This window comes from Lepidochelys kempii, chromosome 4 (genome assembly GCF_965140285.1).
Source record: "Lepidochelys kempii isolate rLepKem1 chromosome 4, rLepKem1.hap1, whole genome shotgun sequence".
Lineage (NCBI taxonomy): Eukaryota > Metazoa > Chordata > Testudines > Cheloniidae > Lepidochelys > Lepidochelys kempii.
In genome coordinates, this window is record NC_136383.1 from 97,257,511 (window position 1) to 97,274,476 (window position 16,966).

Sequence of the window (16,966 nt, forward strand, 5' to 3'; positions counted from 1 at the left end):
CACATCGAGAATCTCAGTAGGGCCTCAAACCAGAATAGAAGAAGTGGCATGACCATATCTCTGAATGTGACTGAATTTGATGGAGGAAACTGGTATTTGTTTGGCAGTACAAAATATCACAATCTTATTTCTGTGTTTTTACACTGATCTAAGAGTTCTTAACAGTAAATGCAAAAAATATTTTAACAGATTATACATGGAGAAATGTATATCCCAAATATATCTTCAACCCACATTCTACAGAAAATCAGAGAAAACTGAACATGATTTGCATACACTTAACTCTCAGATAAACCAAAGATGCATTTCATTCAAACTTTGTAGTCTGTATATTCCATTTCTTAATATTTTCTTTATAAAGCTGTTTTTGCTTTCACAGACAGTTCTTGAATTCCAGTTGTTAATACGGGACCCAATTTTATAAGGTGCTGAATGCCTCTTGGGAGGTCCTGAGTGCTCTCATATCCCAAGTCAAATAGCAGTTGAGGGTACTCAGTACCTTGCAGGATCTGGCTCGTAGAGTCAATTCCTCCAGTTCCTTTTCAAGTAAGAATTGGATTAACTTCAGCAGCATGGCTCCCTTCAACCTCTAGTGTCTAGGTTCCCTTCATTGACAGCTGCCTCATGAAATTTCCCTGGAAGGGGGTTCCTCAGAATGTAAGGCAGCGGTAGTCAAATAGTTTTTGCTAAGGTCCAAATTTCTTGGTCAAGGTAGAGTCAAGGTCCAGACTCCAGAGAAAATAATAACAATAATGACAATACCAAGTCAAGAAAAAGGTTTCGGAGACCGTTCAAAAGTATCTGGTGGTCTGAATTTGGCCTGCGGGCCACCTATTGACTACTCGTGATGTAAGGGATCCACAGCTTGTATTAACTCCTTATTGAATTCACCATGGGATTCAATAGAGGTAGAGGGCAGGTTTATGTTTCGTGCCCTGGTCCTTCTATACCAACATTTCTCAAATGTGGCCACCAGAGGCTTTTCTTGTGGCCATAGTCACCTGGGCGGTGATGGGGGGGGGCAAGCATTTACCCCTCCCCTGGGTCTGCAAGTACAGGTTGGGACCTGCCCCCCCTCTGGAGCCACAAATGCCGGAGAAGCAGACAGCTGGTGTCAGTTCTCCACCTTCCCATGGGCAGGGGACTCAGGCTTCTGGCTCCCGCCCTGGGGTGACAGGCGGCAAGCTTCAGCCATGTGGCAGCAGGCTCTGGCCACTGGGCTTCAGGCTCAACTCCCCTACCCCCATTGCCTCTGGCCCCCACTGCCTCCCACTGCCCATGACCCATCCACCCCATCACCTCTGGCCCCCAATGCTTCCCTATCCATCCAAGGCTTAATTTGTCCCCCGGCTTGCCAGGGCTGAGTAAATCTGTTGTGAAGAGTGATATGTGTATGTTTGTTAATATCACTTTTCACTGCCTCCCAGCTAGCTAACAAGTCTGCTGCTGTGAAAAGAGATATTAACATACAAATATCCCTTTTCAAAGAAGCATACTTACTAGCTAGCAATTCTATTAAAAAACAAACAGAAACCAAAAAAGCAAAAGGAACAACAACAAAAAAGACAAAAACGTGCAAAACACCTTATTTGTTTTTCTATTCTGTTTAGGTCCAGTGAATAATAGAAACAACTGTACTGTACATTGTTATTATTATTATTAAGTCTGCAAAAAAACCTCTACATAAATAAATTACAATGATTTGGATAGGTATGTGTACATATTTATTTGTTTTTCCTAAAGCTAATTAAGTTTTTTGGAAAAATTGTCATAATGGCCACCAGCAAGAAGAGTTGGTGGCTGCACTTTGAGGCCACCAAAAAATTTGTTGCTTGAACCCCTGTCTATACCATACCCATTCATCCATGGATTCTTGGCAGTACAGGGTGGCCACCTGGGACAAAAGAGAGTGGTGCTCTGGAGGTGAATGATCTTGCCTTTCATGCAAGTTAAGAGATCCTCGCACAACTTCCCCTCCAAATGTTGTTCCTGGGCAAGACGATTAGGGTGTTATAAATTTGCATGGATGCTGCACAGACTTCAGTTAAAGTAGCTTCCTTATATTTTAAAGGTAATGAGACACATTCATATAACTCTGTGGAATTAAATGGAGTTACACCAGGGATGAACTTGGCACTGAGTCCAATCTTGGTTCTGGGGCTGCAACAGATGTACACTCATTAAAACGTCTGACTGTCTTGCATAAGAGTAAATACAGTTTAATTCTTACTACAGCTAACATAATTGTCTGATCCAAAGCATTTAACATCTTAAAAGAGAAGAATCCATGCTAGAAAAGAATAGAGCAGCCGTTTAAAGATATAGGGACAATTTCTGTCTTGGTATAAGTGGGTTTAACTCTATTAATTTCCACTGACTACTCTGAAACATCTGATGACCTCTCTGGCATAAACACAGTCTTTTTGGTGTAATCCAGAAAGTCAATTTGTATATTTCTTATTGGTCTGTCATAAAAGCTTTATTTTTAGTCGGACAGTATTTTTAGAAAACTTGAAATATTTGATCTCTTCCTTTCATATTTAGAAGCCTACTTAGAAAAAGATCAGTCCAGTCATATGAAAATATGATATCTCTAAAGACAGCAGTTAGCTGTTTAAATAGTAAAAACTAAATAAAACATGAATCCTTGTACCTGCCAAACCTTGCTCACATGAATAGGCCTTACTTACCCAAGTGGTCCTATGGAAGCCCATTATAATTGTTGGCGCTCGCTCAGCACCCTTCGTGATCAGGCAACTTATTTAGATGCCTAAATATGAAATTAGGCACCCACGTTCAAAATTTTGGTCAAAGCTTTTATGATAGACCTATAGCAAGTATACACATGTTCTTATTCATGGACTACACCATAGTGACTTTGTTTGAGCCAGTGAGGTTGCTGGATGGTTGACCTTCAAGAGAAAATGGCAGTGGAACAAAATGTGGTCACAAGATAATAGTCTCTCACTTCTGTACTGTGTAAATGCTGATGCAAAGTTGTGATGTGTATTTTAAAAGCAACTAACTCTGATCCTGTGCTAAAGTTATCTTACAATGACTTATTCTAGGTGGTGCTATACATTTAAAAATCTGTTTTCTGATGGGTTCATGGATTTATCTTTTTTTTTTTAACCTTTCATTAGTTCTGATAATACTTTGCAATCATTGACAATTGCAATACAGAATATGGCATCCATACTAGCCAGTTAGTCTGCTGAGTAGAGGGGCATCATTCTCTGATAAAAGATGGGTTTTCTTTTACTTTAACATCAGTGAATAAATCAGCTGTCAAGAAATCCTATTGATTACCACAGAATTCATGTGGTATAAGTATTGATTAAAGATAAAGGGGTGGAAGAGTGAGGGGAATGAAACTGGACTGCCAGTCAGAAAGCAACTTGTTCATGACAATAAAGCAAAGTGCACCATTTTAAAAACAAAAGCAAACATACTCTTATTGATAAACTAGTATTGGTTGGTTCATGAGTTCTAAGTACTTTACCAAACTCCTACTGAAGTCAATGAAAAGACACCTATGGGATCCCTTCAGGCTCAAAGGGGAAACATTTGCTCAGTGGCAAGTTAGTGGAAATGTGTCATCTTTGGAGGAAAAAAACCAGATCAAAATATTCCAGAGAATTTCAGCATACTTGTGTGCTTGTACAGGACTGGAGTGGGGCTAAGGATTCAGTGTGTGTTTGTACAGTTTAGAGAATTTATTATGTATTTTATTAACCTAGAGAATTGTTCAAGTATTGAACAAATCTCTTTTTCTATTAGCAGGCTATATAGCATATTGTTTAGGGCATTAGAGCTACAGAAGCTGGAGCTGCTGGTTCAAGACAACAGAAAAACTTTACTTTTTATTTATGTTAAAATTGTTTATTCAGTGGAGGAGAAAATAATGGCATTTGTATGGATTGCTATATTTTTCACTGCTTCTTTGAGCAAACTAGATATAAGGTAAAAATTTCAAAATGACACTTAAGCTCCTTAGTGCCTAGATCTCCTTTGAAAATAGAATTTAGGCTCCTAAATCATATAGACACTTTTGAAAATTGTACCCATAGGCCATGTCTGCACTACAAAGTTTTGCAGGCAAAAGTTATGTTGGACTACTGCCACCGCAGTTAGTATATCACTTGTGCACATGGATACTTTAGCTCCTGGCTTCAGCACACCTTGTATTCACATGGAGTGCTTGTGTCAATGCACAGTGCAGTGCACCATGGGTAGGTATCCCAGTTGCAACCCACTACCATACGGCGCAATGTCTTTTGGGTAGTTTTGGCAACATATGGTGAGGCAGAAATGACTCACACAGTGATAACAGGGAGCAAGGGGTCAATTTCCCATAAGACAGTGTTCTCCATCCCATAATGTCATCTCTATCCCATAATTTTCACACTATTTTGACTTTCCCATGAACCTGAGCAGGACTTGTCACTGTCTGCCTCTATGACAGAAGCATGGAGCCTGCACAGCTCTGCACTATTGTCATGAGCATTGCAAGCAAAGGACACACTTTCCTCTGGTATTTGCAGAGCCTCAAGAAGAAACACAGGGAACATGACAATTTCCTGATGGTCACAAGTATCAGAGGAATAGCCATGTTAGTCTGCATCCACAAAAACAATGAGGAGTCCGGTGGCACCTTAACGACTAACAGATTTATTCGGGCATAAGCCTTCATGGGTAAAAAACCAACTTCTCTTCCTCATGGTCAGTTTGTTGTGGAACACAGCAAAAACCAATTCAGGGTTGTTGGTGTCATTCACAGACTTGCTGCAGAAAATGAGGCACCGCTTCTGTGCCTGACAAACAAGCATTGACTGGTGGGATCAAATCATAGTGCAGGTTTGGGGTGACAAGCAATGGCTGCAGAACTTTCACATGCACAAGGCCACATTCCTGGATCTGTGTGCCAAGCTCATCCCGGCCATTCAATACAGGGATGCCAAACTGAGAGCTGCACTGACAGTGGAGAAGGGAGTAGTGATCACGTGGAAATTTGCAACACCGGATTGGTACCTGTCAGTGGGAAGTTTGGAGGGGGAAAATCCACTGCGGGGCCATTAATTGTCTCCTGCTACGCAGGACTGTGACTCTCGGTAATGTGCAGGACACTGAGACTGGCTTTGCAACTATAAGATTCCCAAAATGCAGTTGAGTGATAGATGGCACACACATCCTCATTTTGGCCCCAGACCACCTTCCCACACAGACTATATCAACAGAAAGGGTTACTTTTCCATGCTTATGCAAGCGCTGGTGTATCATTGGGGACGATTCACTGATATCAATGTTGGCTGCTCAGGGAAAGTGCATGATGCTCACATCTTTAAGAACACAGGACTGTTCAGAAAGCTACAATCAGGGATCTTCTTTCCTAACTGCCAGATTACCACTGGGGATGTTGGAATGCCAATAGTGATCCTGGGGGACCCAACCAACCCCTTACTCCCCTGGCTCATGAAACCATACACTGGCCACATCAACAGCAGCAAGGAAAGATTCAGCTACAGGCTCAGTAAGTGCAAAATGACAGTTGAATGTGCTTTTGGTAGATTGAAAGGGCACTGGTGTTGTTTATTCAGCAGATTGGATCTCAGTGCGAAAAATATCCCAATGGTCATAGCTGTCTGTTGTGTCCTGCATAGTATTTGTGAGGCAAAGGGAGAAAACTTGCAATAGGGTGGAGAGTGGATGTGGAGCAGCTGTTTGAACAGTTAGACACAAGGGCTATCAGACAAGGTCAATAAGGATCTATGTGTCTTAGAGAGGCTTGAACAAGCACTTTAATAGCAAGCCACAGTAATGTGCTGTGGTGTACTCTGCTCAACCTGGGGTGATTGTTTGGGGACCTTTAGGAATTGTGTGGTGCTTACACATCTTTTCATATATCAGTGACAGTGCACCTGTTACTGGGGGGGATTACTGTACATTTTTGATGACTACAGTGTTTGGCACTGACCTGAGAGTTGTGAGTGTACAAAAGCACTACTTTCACTGCCAGCAATCATTATACATCTTGTGTAAACTAATAAAGATGAATTACTTTTTAAACAAAAACATTTTATTCACTTAGCTCCAAAAAATACTGAAGATATTAAAAGTAAATACATAATGGCTTAAAAAATTTTTAGGAACCATAATTAAGGCTAAAAGAAAAGGAGTACTTGTGGCACCTTAGAGACTAACAAATTTATTTGAGCATAAGCTTATGTGAGCTACAGCTCACTTCATCGGATGCAACTGTTAAGGCTGTGAGTCGGTCACGGAACTCATGGATTCCCTGACTTTCCATGATCTTCGTGACTTCTGCAGCCACCAGTGCTGACTTAGGGGCTGCCCGGCAGTTTGTGTGTGTGGGAGGGGGCTCAGAGCTAGGGGCAGAGGGTTAGAGGGCATGTGGGGGGGCGCCTACCTTGGGGTAGAGGGCTCCCTGGCTCCACTGGTATGGTCCTGCATCTCCTAGACAGAGGGGCCAAGAGGCTCCGTGCACTGCCCGCACCCACAGGCCCTGTCCCGGCAGCCCCCATTGGCCGTGGTTCCCGGCCAATGGGAGCTGCGTAACTGGCGCTTGTGGCAGAAGCAGCGCACGGAGCCCCCTGGCCCCTCTGCCACCTGGGAGCTGCAGGGACAAGTGGAGCCGGGTAGGGAGCCTGGCAGTCCCGCCAACCCCCTCCCTCTCCCAGCACCAGCAGGGGTCCCAGGCCATGCACTGCTGCCCGCCTGCCCCCCAGCACCAGCAGGTGTCCCATGCCGCACATCACTGCTTGCCCTGCCCCTAGCACCAGCGAGGTCCCAGGCCACCTCCACCAGTGCCCCCCGGACCACACCCCCCCCCAGAGCACCAGTGTCCCCCTGCCCAAGTTTTAGTTAGGGGTATGTAGTAAAAGTCATGGACAAGTCACAGGCCATGAAATTTTGTTTACTTTCCGTGACCTGTCATTGACTTTTACTAAAAATACCAGTGACTAAAACATAGCCTTAACCATGATAAATAAACCAGAGGAAGGAACATTGATGTCCATTATACTACAAGTACATCAACTGTGGCTCTCACAAGTCAGTGTAGCTGAAGCTGTGGTTGTCCATGCTTTCCCCCGATGTAGAGTGGTAGGAGTATGCATGCTGGCCCTGAGGGGGGCAGGGAGGAAGGCACTATACTACAGTTCTCCACAGATTGTAATGGGAGTCAAGCCTGGGATTGTTGAACCTGGAGGTGAACAAGAGTCTGCAGCATCTGCGTTTGCTGTTGGAGAAGTTCCATTATGACCTGGTGCATCTTCCTCTCCTTTTCCTTCACCTTTCCTTCTCCATACAGTCTGCAGTATTCACTCTCTAGGCCCTTTGTTCAAGGTCTGATGCAGCACTGGCTTGAAAGATCTCGCAGAACATGTCCTCCCACATCCTCTTTTCTCCTGCTTATCTGGGTTGGTTGTTCCACTGACGTAGATGGAGTCCCCTCTCAAGGCCGCAATGGCTGCAGTTACAGATAAAACACACAAAGGTACCATTTCTAGAATAGTAGGAACAGAAAGCTAAACTTAAGGTTCAGAACTCGTCCTCCCCACCCTCCGCTCCCCTAAAGTATTAAACAAGACAAGCATTTTGAAACTTCTGCTTTGGAGTTCCTGATCCCCAGTGCCACACTCAGCTCAAGCCACAGGGAGTATGACCTGCCATGGGTGAGGGAAACGAGGAAGAAATTGCTTGGTTGACTGAAAGTATGAGTACAAGGCAATGGCGCTGAATACTGGCACCAGGTGGTGATGGTGTTAGCTGGTATCTCATTCCTGAGACTGACAAAGGTAGAGAGAGGACTGGTGTTGCTGGTATCCCAAAACTGTCCGGGTCCATATACAGCTAGCCTGTGTATTGCTAAAAATGGTGCCTGCTGAAGTAATCGCCACTGACATGGGAAAGCATCCTACTGTGGAGAAGAAATAAGGCTGCTATCCTATGAATCCCTTATAGTTTCATTCAGGTGGATTCAAGGAATATCCTTTGTACATAAACAAACTGCTCCACATGTCTGCCCCCATCCTCCTGCCTAACTCTCTAGAAGGGAATGAAAAGCAGTAGCAGCTCTGCCTCTCTTTGTTGTAGCACTTACCCCTTCTAGTACAAATAAATTAATGAAAAGTCAAAAGCTGTGTCCTGCTAATTTGGGGGCGCCATCCCTGTAATGGAATATTTATTTACACACTTACCCAAGGTTCCTTTCCCTGCCTCGAGCTCAACTGTGTTTGACTGGTGGGACTGGCTGGTCTGCGGTAGAATCAAAAACAGGTCTTGGCTTGCTGCACAGCTGGATTCCCCCAGTTGTCTCCCCAATACTTCTCCTCCACCTCCTCCTCCTTGCTGTTCATGGCAGGAGCCTGTGATTTGGGCTCCTTGGAGGTATCCATAGTGGTGTGCAGAGGCATGGGAGTATCTCTGCCACATATGGCATGCAGCTTATTGTAAAAGCAGCAGGTCTGCAGCTCAACACCACATCAAATGTTGGCCTCCCTGACCTTCTGGTATGGCTGTGGCAGATCTTTGGCTTTCACGCAGCGCTGCTGCTGGTCCCTGTCATACCCCCTTCTCTGCATCCCCCAAACAATCTGCTCATAGATGTCGAAGTTTCTACAGCTGGCGTGGAGCTGTGCCTGCACAGCCTCTTATCCCCACAGGCCCGGGAGATCCAATATCTCCAGTCTGCTCGAGGCAGGAGCGTGCCTGGCACATGTAGCCAACATGGTCAGCTTGGCAGTTGCACAAAACAGCAGAGAGCAGATAGAAGCGTGCTCACCAAATTGGATAACCAGGAATTTCCAAAATTTGCGGGAATTTTAAAGCAGGGCTTCTGGTCTACGTGACCCCAGGCAATGGACCTAATAATTGTGACTGGAGCAGTCAGTGTCAGGAATTCTGGGACAGCTGCTGGAGGACTCTTAGGTTTGACATGAGTAATGCAGCGTCTACACTCATGCTGTGTCGACCACCATACATTGACCTTGGCTTAATACTGCTCGGAGGCGGGGGCTGTTACTATATCAATGTTACCATGGGGCACTTATCTAGGTGGGAGACAAATTTAAACGGATACACATGCACAACTAGACCAACACAAAGGGCTTATGGTAACCTAACTTTGTAACGTAGACCAGGCCTTAGTCTTAAACCCACAACTCTTGGTACCAGAACTCAGGTGCCTTAACAATAGGTTACACAGTCCGTTAAGGGGAACACAGGCTTTTTCAGTAGTTAACCTTTTAGGATAAATAACTTGTGTTTTATTATAAAACATAAATATTACCTATAAAAAATCATGGGTGGAGTTTTAAACAGCAAGGTCCACACCGCCTCTACCTTAGCCATGTGGAAGTTCATGGGAGGCATACAGGTTGGACTGGGGTGAGATGTCTATCTCTGTTGCTACCCCTCTGTCCTGCCCCTGTGGAGACTTATGGGAGACCCCTTTGCTCTTGTCTCCCATTTACCTGCTCTCTTGGGCAGGTGCCAGCTCCTGTTTAATATGAGCCACTCTGTGTGGAGCCCAAGCCTGCCTGTAGCTTCTACCAGAGCACTGAGGAACTAGGATGAAATGGCACAGCATGGAAGTGCATCTAATGTAGTGCGACAGTGCTACCAGCATGGGTCCCGTGTTCACTCGCTGCAGTTGTGCCATCTAGGTGTGCTGTGTTAGAAACAGTAATGAAACATGCAGACAGCTCTTGTAGCTTTGACCGTAAGAGACTGGCAGGAGCTGCTTGGGGAGTGGGGACAGGAATACTGGAGGAAGTAATGAGTAGTTTGGAGGGTGGAGAAACTAACCAAAAGCCAGAACGTAGGGAAACCCTCCTGGGTATTGGATCCTGTAGTCACTACTAAGGCCTTGTCTACACTGCCACTTTAAAGTGCTGAAACTTGCAGCACTCAGGGTAGTGAAAAAACACCCCCCACCCCCAAAGTGCTTCAAGTTTCAGAGCGGGTAAAGTGGCAGCGTAGACAGTGTACCAGCGCTGGGAGTCGGGCTCCCAGCACTGGGAGCTATGCCCCTCGTGGAGATGGGTTTTTTTAGTCACTGGTGCCGCGACTACACAGCCACGTTAAAGCGCTGCCGCGGCAGCACTTCAGTGTTGCTAGTGGAGACATACCCCTAGGCGTTAAATTCCATGGGAGTTCCTGTGTAAATGCTGACTGCAGAATTTGGCCCTACGTTTGTTCTCTAAGCCAATCAGAACGGAATAGGTCAATAACTTTACAGTGAACAGCTCCCTGTACTGCTTTAACATCCGTCGGGCAAAATGATTAAATCTCTTTTAGTCATTTTGTATAATAGAAATAAATTCAGTGTCCCTAGAACTCTGTCACAGTCTACTACTTTAGATATAATTGTTGAAGTGAAGCTGAAACATTTATCTAGCAGCAGGAGGATATTATCCTTGCACAATGTTCTAGTCAGTTGACATCTTTCATTAATTAGCTTTTATATCAAGAGATATTTCTTACAGAATTCATCTTTTTAACAGAAGGGTGACCAGCTGCTGACAGTTGGATTTTGCCAATAACTCTATATCAAATAATATAAAATGGGTTTTAAAACATTTAGATTTCTTTCTGAACCATGACTGGATCTGGCTAATTTGCTCCTTTTCAACTATTTTGACCACAAGAAATAAGCCACTTACATGTGAATAAGTAAATAAATTTAAAATATAAAAGTTGTTCTTTTTTAGTTTCCTCTTGAATTCAGTGCTAATGAAAGATGCCGAACTGTTAGCCTTGGGACTGAAATATTCTTTCTCTCTCTCCACAGAATGGGGACTGCCAATAAGAATACCAATTAGTGATAACTGGAACAATGCTTTTGATATACAGACACTTGTCCTCTAGGGACTGAACTAAGACCCGGTCTATGTACAAACTTGTACCAGTTTAGTTATACTGATAAAAACTCCTGTGGGGACACTCTTTTTTCAGTTTGAGTGGCTTATTTAAGTTTATTTTAAATCTGTTCCTACCAATTTACTCTAAACTGAAATAAGCCGTACTTAAACCAAAATAGGTGTCCACAGAGTCTTTTGGCACTGCTCTTAAATAACAGATGCAACTTGGCAGGTAGACAAGCCTTAAGACTTCCCCTCATCTTATATAAGATGCCAGACAGCCAACAAATGGAAGTGCTTTCAGTTGCTACAATCTTGGGACCACATCCTGCCCCCTCTGAAATCAATGTGAATTTTGCAGATACTGGAATGGGAGGAAGATTGTGACCCTCAGCAGGACATGAGCTGATCCACCATAGAGGTGGAAGTCTCCATAGCTCATTAATTTCTGAGGTAATCTTGTACCACCCCTTATTTTAAAGTCTATTTTGTAATCCTGTATTGTGTTTCACAATCTTTGTGTCGTCTTTATTTTTCCTCTCCTTCTGCTCGGGACTCTCTTCCCTCTCCTTCTGACCTTGTCCACAGTGTAGACTTTCTGAAATTCTTCCATCAGTGCTGCTGTAGACTCGTTTCTCTCCATGTGCTGCTCAGAGCCGATGTAGAATTAGATGACACGGTGGTAAAAATCCTAGTGGCCTAACACAATTCACCATTGCTAGAATAACTGGAGATGGATCAGTGCTAGAGGAACCATGGGAGAGCATCAGAAAATCCTCAGTGTAGCTACAGATTCTGTGCTCAGAACTTCCTTCTCTACTCAGTATTCCCCCTCCTCAACCTGCCCTGTCTCTGGATCCCCTTCCTTAGCCAATGCATATCCCTGTGGTACCTCCAGCACTCCTTCCTTGGCTGTATCAGCTCTTTTTTTGTTTTTATTTCTGTTCTTATTCTTGTTTCTTCTTCTTAAATTGTTATCTAAAGTGAATTTGGTGCTTGTGAGAGGTGCAGATGGACAATCCTGGAAAATGAAGTCCTAATTTACGTACAGATAAAGGGCTTCACAGACAGCAACAGTGCAAGCTTCCTCTTCAGTGACCCCAGCCTAGCATGCCTCAAGCCTGACATAGTTCAGAGTAGTTCACTCCCCAGGCCTATTGTATCCTTGGCTTCTTTGATCAGTGTTTACAGGGTGTGTGTTTAAGTAGACTTTCCATAAAGAAATGAACGTCTCAGTTTAATTTGCATTGAAAAGTTCAACTGGGATCTGCTTAATTATCCTGAGTAAAGTTTCAGTGCAGAAATAAACTCACCAACTCATCAAACTGCAGAAGGAGCTCCAGGGGGACATGTGTAGCTGCTTTCAAGTACAGAAACAGCTTTTTCTCCTTAGAATAATGAAGAAAGGAGCGGGGGGGGGGGGATTATTTTAAACTTGTAAAAGTGTTGCTGTGGCTGAGAATACCCACTGGGTCCTGTAGAAGCCACATAAACCCTTTCTGGGTTGTTGTTTTTTCAGTAGACAACAAAGCGAAGTGGCTAATCCGAATCTGGGAGGAGCAGCAGGAGAAAGCCATAGCAGGAGCCACATTTGATCCATGGCAGCACTCATGATGGCAGGATCCACTTTCACATTTGAGAACAGTGCTGCTGCTCTTCCTTTGTAGCCCAGTCAGCCAGTTTTCCTTTTGCCGTAAAAACTCAGCCGGGAGATCCTTAATGTCACCGGCTGAATTTCTAAATAAAGTCTGAAACTGCACAGGTAATAGGCCATATGAGGAATGGCCATGAATAGTGCTCTGGAAATCTATTGTAGGGCTCTTTGTAGGGCACTAAGTCCTGGTTCACTGAAGGTCATTGGGAGTTCTATCACTTGCTTCAGTGGAAGCAAGATCAAGCTGTAAGTGGGGAGAGATGCTGAGAGAGAAAATTGCTTTCCAATAGAAAGAGGGTTAAAAAATGCACAGTGCTGTAATGTCTGAGCTTCATATAGTGCAGAGGAATATTTGCTTAAACAGTTTGCCCTAGAATATAAAGGGGAACAAATCATGGAAACATTTAAATTGGTTTTAGGTTCAAAGCTTCTTTTTACAAAACCTAAATTTGGACCAAATTTAATCCAAGAATGTCCCTTTGTAAAGGACTTCAGCCCTTATAAAGACTTCAGGGCTGGTCTAGCCTGTTCTGGTGCTCGAACCATCTCCACCAGCTCCTGAATAAGGAGGGCCATGCCTTCTCCCCTTGGTTCCTGTGAGAAGGCATGACTCTGCCCCCACATTCTGGATTGGTGGTGGGCAACCTGCGGCCCGTGGCCACTGGGAGTTGTGGGGGGCCGTGCCCGCGGATGGTCAACATCAGCAAAATGTCTGCGGCCCGCAATCAGATTACCCTGATGGGTCGCATGTGGGTTGCAGGTTGCCCACCACTATTCTGGATCATATTTCTAAAATGTATTGGGGATTATGATGTCTCTCGTGATATAGTACTGAATCCCTCTACTGCCTTAGGGATGTGTATTCTCTAGCTCCATTCAGCTATGCTGCCTCCCCCCTCAGCACATTGTCTATTTATCTTTTCTTTCTTTGGGTGAAGGGTCAGATTACTTGAAATACGGGAGATTTAGGACTTGTAAGATGCTGGGAAGGGAATCAGAGTAACAGCCGTGTTAGTCTGTATTCGCAAAAAGAAAAGGAGTACTTGTGGCACCTTAGAGACTAACCAATTTATTTGAGCATAAGCTTTCGTGAGCTACAGCATCCGATGAAGTGAGCTGTAGCTCACGAAAGCTTATGCTCACATAAATTGGTTAGTCTCTAAGGTGCCACAAGTACTCCTTTTCTTTTTGGGAAGGGAATGTTTGCAGGAAGGGTTGTGTGCCTAAAGGGAAGATCTAGACGTGAAGACACATTGAGTGCAGGTGGAGAGGGGCGGAGGAAGACGTGCTCTGTTTATGAGGAGAAGGATTTTCTGGGCAACCATGGAAGAGTGGGGAACTTGGCTGATGCACTAGACTGGATTCCGAGCTCACCCCAGGACAGAAGTAAATTCTCTGAATGTTGTTGATGCTTCGGACTTGTAATGGCTTGTAATTTTTAGCTTGTTAGCACTTTTCAACAGTGCCAAAACAGCTATAACAAATGGTTTCCTTTGTCTTTAAATAACTTCATTTGTACAGTGGTTTTTATTGAAGCTGATTTCAAAAGCAAAATTAATTAAATGATTTGTTATAGCATTTTGACAGGTGCTTTTAGATATTGCTGCTATCTGAAACAAAAGAGCAAAGAGAGGATTAGGAGGGCAGTCTTCAATCTTCTTATAAAATTCCACAGTAGTATCTGTGTGTAAAGACAAGACTCAGTGATCTATGGTTAACACTAATGACAACAAATTTGGATAAATCAAAAAGGTTTCAAGCACTATGGAAAAACTCCAGCATTCCTCCACTGAGTATAGTGGTATGAGGGTCCATGGGCCTGGAGCCCAGGGTTGCAGGGTCCTGGGCAACTAAAATCTATGTTGCCACTAAGGAGCTAGATTCAGTAGCACCCAACAATTACTAGAGGGGTAGATATCACAGGAAGTATTGCCTGAAGAGGCCAGAGCTACAGAATTCTGCAGCCACCTGATGCACATCAACTGTTTAAACCAGGAAGTTACCCCAGAGAGCCATCTGAGCAACAACAACTGTAGCTCACGAAAGCTTATGCTCAAATAAATTTGTTAGTCTCTAAGGTGCCACAAGTACTCCTTTTCTTTTTGCGAACACAGACTTTGGCTTACTACTGCTATAGACATCGTCGCTTGCCCTGTCTTGTGCTTTACTCCTGCCTTTGAGCACGACCCAGCGTGACCTAGGTACCCATCTCCTGACTCAGCTTGGTAACTAATCTCAGCTCCTGCTCTTCAGCCCCTGCCCAATGGACATTACAGGTCCAGCTGCCTAAACCCCAGCCATTACCAGTGCACTGTGTCTAGAGCTACATCCATCCAAAGAGCTTCTAGCAGGAAAGGAGCAGTAAAATTGCAACACACATTGACAGCCAACAGAACAGTTCCCTGTGGTGAAAATATTAAACCAGTTATACACTGGCCTAGAGGATGCCAGATCATATCTCCCTGTAGTGGCAGGCCCTAGGAAAGAGAAGAGCCTGCTACTTACTCAAAGTTAGTGGAGTTATTTCTGTAGCTCAGGGCGGTCGAGGTTTGTGTTTTTGGGGCTGGAGGTGCAGGGTTTGATCCACTCTAATATCTGTACTGTCTCTATAGGTACATATGCAACCACTGTGTATGTAGCTGCAATGGGTGTTTCTTTGAAAACCTGAATTTTAAAAGGTTATTTTTAAATTGCATTTTCTTTCCAAGTAAATACATAGAGCCCTGCAAATCCACAGATATCCGAGGATATAAAGTGGATATCCGCAAACCATTTTTGTGGATTGCGGCTCGGTTGCAGATAGAAATTTTGCTCTATAAATATTCACATACTGACTTTTTACCATTAGTACTAATCCCTGGACTTCTGGAGCCACACCTGAGAGCTTCTAGCATATGGAGAATGTACAGAGCTTCCTGCTTGCTTCGGTACAGGAAGGAGTTCACTGTTGGAACAAGAAAGATGATTTTTTGTGAAATGGAAACAGTATATTTTGTCTCCCACTGCTCGCCAGCTGCAAGCTGTTTACTCAGGAGAGGTGTTGCTGAGCTCTTTAAATATGCTTGTTTTTACTTTAGAAATATCAGTCAAGTGTGTGTGATTTTTCACTGATTCTGCTGGAGTACTTGTAGTAAATCTACAATTTGTATACTTTCATTAAAGTGGTGGGGGATGTGAGATCTTTAACAAACCTAACTTTTCTTCCAGTTGTTTATCTGGGGGTTGAGTTAAATAGTTGGTAACAATAAAAAGGAAAAACAAAGAATTTTAAACAGAATAAAAATAACTCTCCTGTCATTTAACTAGTTTCTGTTTGCTTGATATCTCTGATGTCATAATTCTTCTAGTTTTTAAATTGTGCAAAGAGTCATCTAGGAAAAACAAAAAAGACAAATAACTGGATATCTAGTGATGGGAGGGGGAGAGGGAAGCATGCAAATGGAAAAACCTTCTTGGAGAGAAAAAAATACAAGCAAATGGAAAAACCTTCTTGGAGAGAAAAAAATACAAGCCTTCTTTATACACCATAAGGAAGCAAAAAAGGGCACAACCCTTCTCATTCCTTAGCTTCTTTATAGATGATCTGCCGTATTTACAAAAGGCAGAGTTGCTGTGACTCATAGTGGAGAGGGCTATATGCCGGAACTGGGTGTAGGGATGGATAGGAACTGACATAAGATAAAGCCAGTTCTGATTAGTGTGAGGTAAATGGAAAATACATTGTGCAATTTTGTAACAGGATTTTGATACCAAGTATAGCCTAAGAACACACATTGGAGCCAAGATATACTATTAGATTATATGCTCCCATGAGTCTAGCTGGTAGACTGCTGAGCAGATGGGCTTGATTTAGCACATCTTCTGGATACCCTTATTACATGGCTTCCAACTTGCAGACTAACTCTACTCATATGGGACTGTGATGATGCCCTACTGCCAGAGGAAAGTTTGCAGCTGCTTTCTGCTTCTACAGCATCTAAACTTGACGATTGTTCCACCTTGGGGGCCCTGCATGGCCAGCACAAAACCAAGCTGAATCTAGCCCATGATAGTACAAAGTCAGCAATGATGTTTTGACCACAAGTATTATGCAAAACTGATCTGAAGATTCTTACGTTGCTTTAGTAGAGAGAGAAAGCAACTCTGATTTGAGTGCAGGAATGAAAACGATGGGAAACTACCCATTTTTGCCATTAATTAAACCACAAAGAAGACTATTGATAAATGATAAAAATACACTTGTAGAACCACTGCAGTGTATGGTGGATAATTGGTTTTAACAAGTGAATAAACTAGAATGGATTCCCCACTGTTTCCTATTATAATTTCTTTGAACTCTGAATCAGTATCACTAGCTGAATGACCTTCTTTGATCTAAAATTAGTATGTGAGGCTCCTTTCTTAAAATAGCTCCAACTACATCCTTCTC

At 43.5% G+C, this 16,966-nt stretch overlaps 1 protein-coding gene across 2 annotated transcripts in view; it reads left to right on the forward strand.

The window, feature by feature from the left end:
* Positions 1-16,966, forward strand: part of SMIM14 (small integral membrane protein 14) — a 69,966-nt gene that overhangs the window by 3,114 nt on the left and 49,886 nt on the right. The window contains exon 2 of one of the 2 annotated variants that reach the window (XM_073342254.1): positions 11,245-11,336. The exons of the other annotated variant lie outside the window; for it this stretch is intronic. The gene's annotated coding sequence lies outside the window, so the exon portion shown is untranslated. The remainder of the gene's footprint in view (positions 1-11,244; positions 11,337-16,966) is intronic. 2 annotated transcript variants of the gene reach the window in all.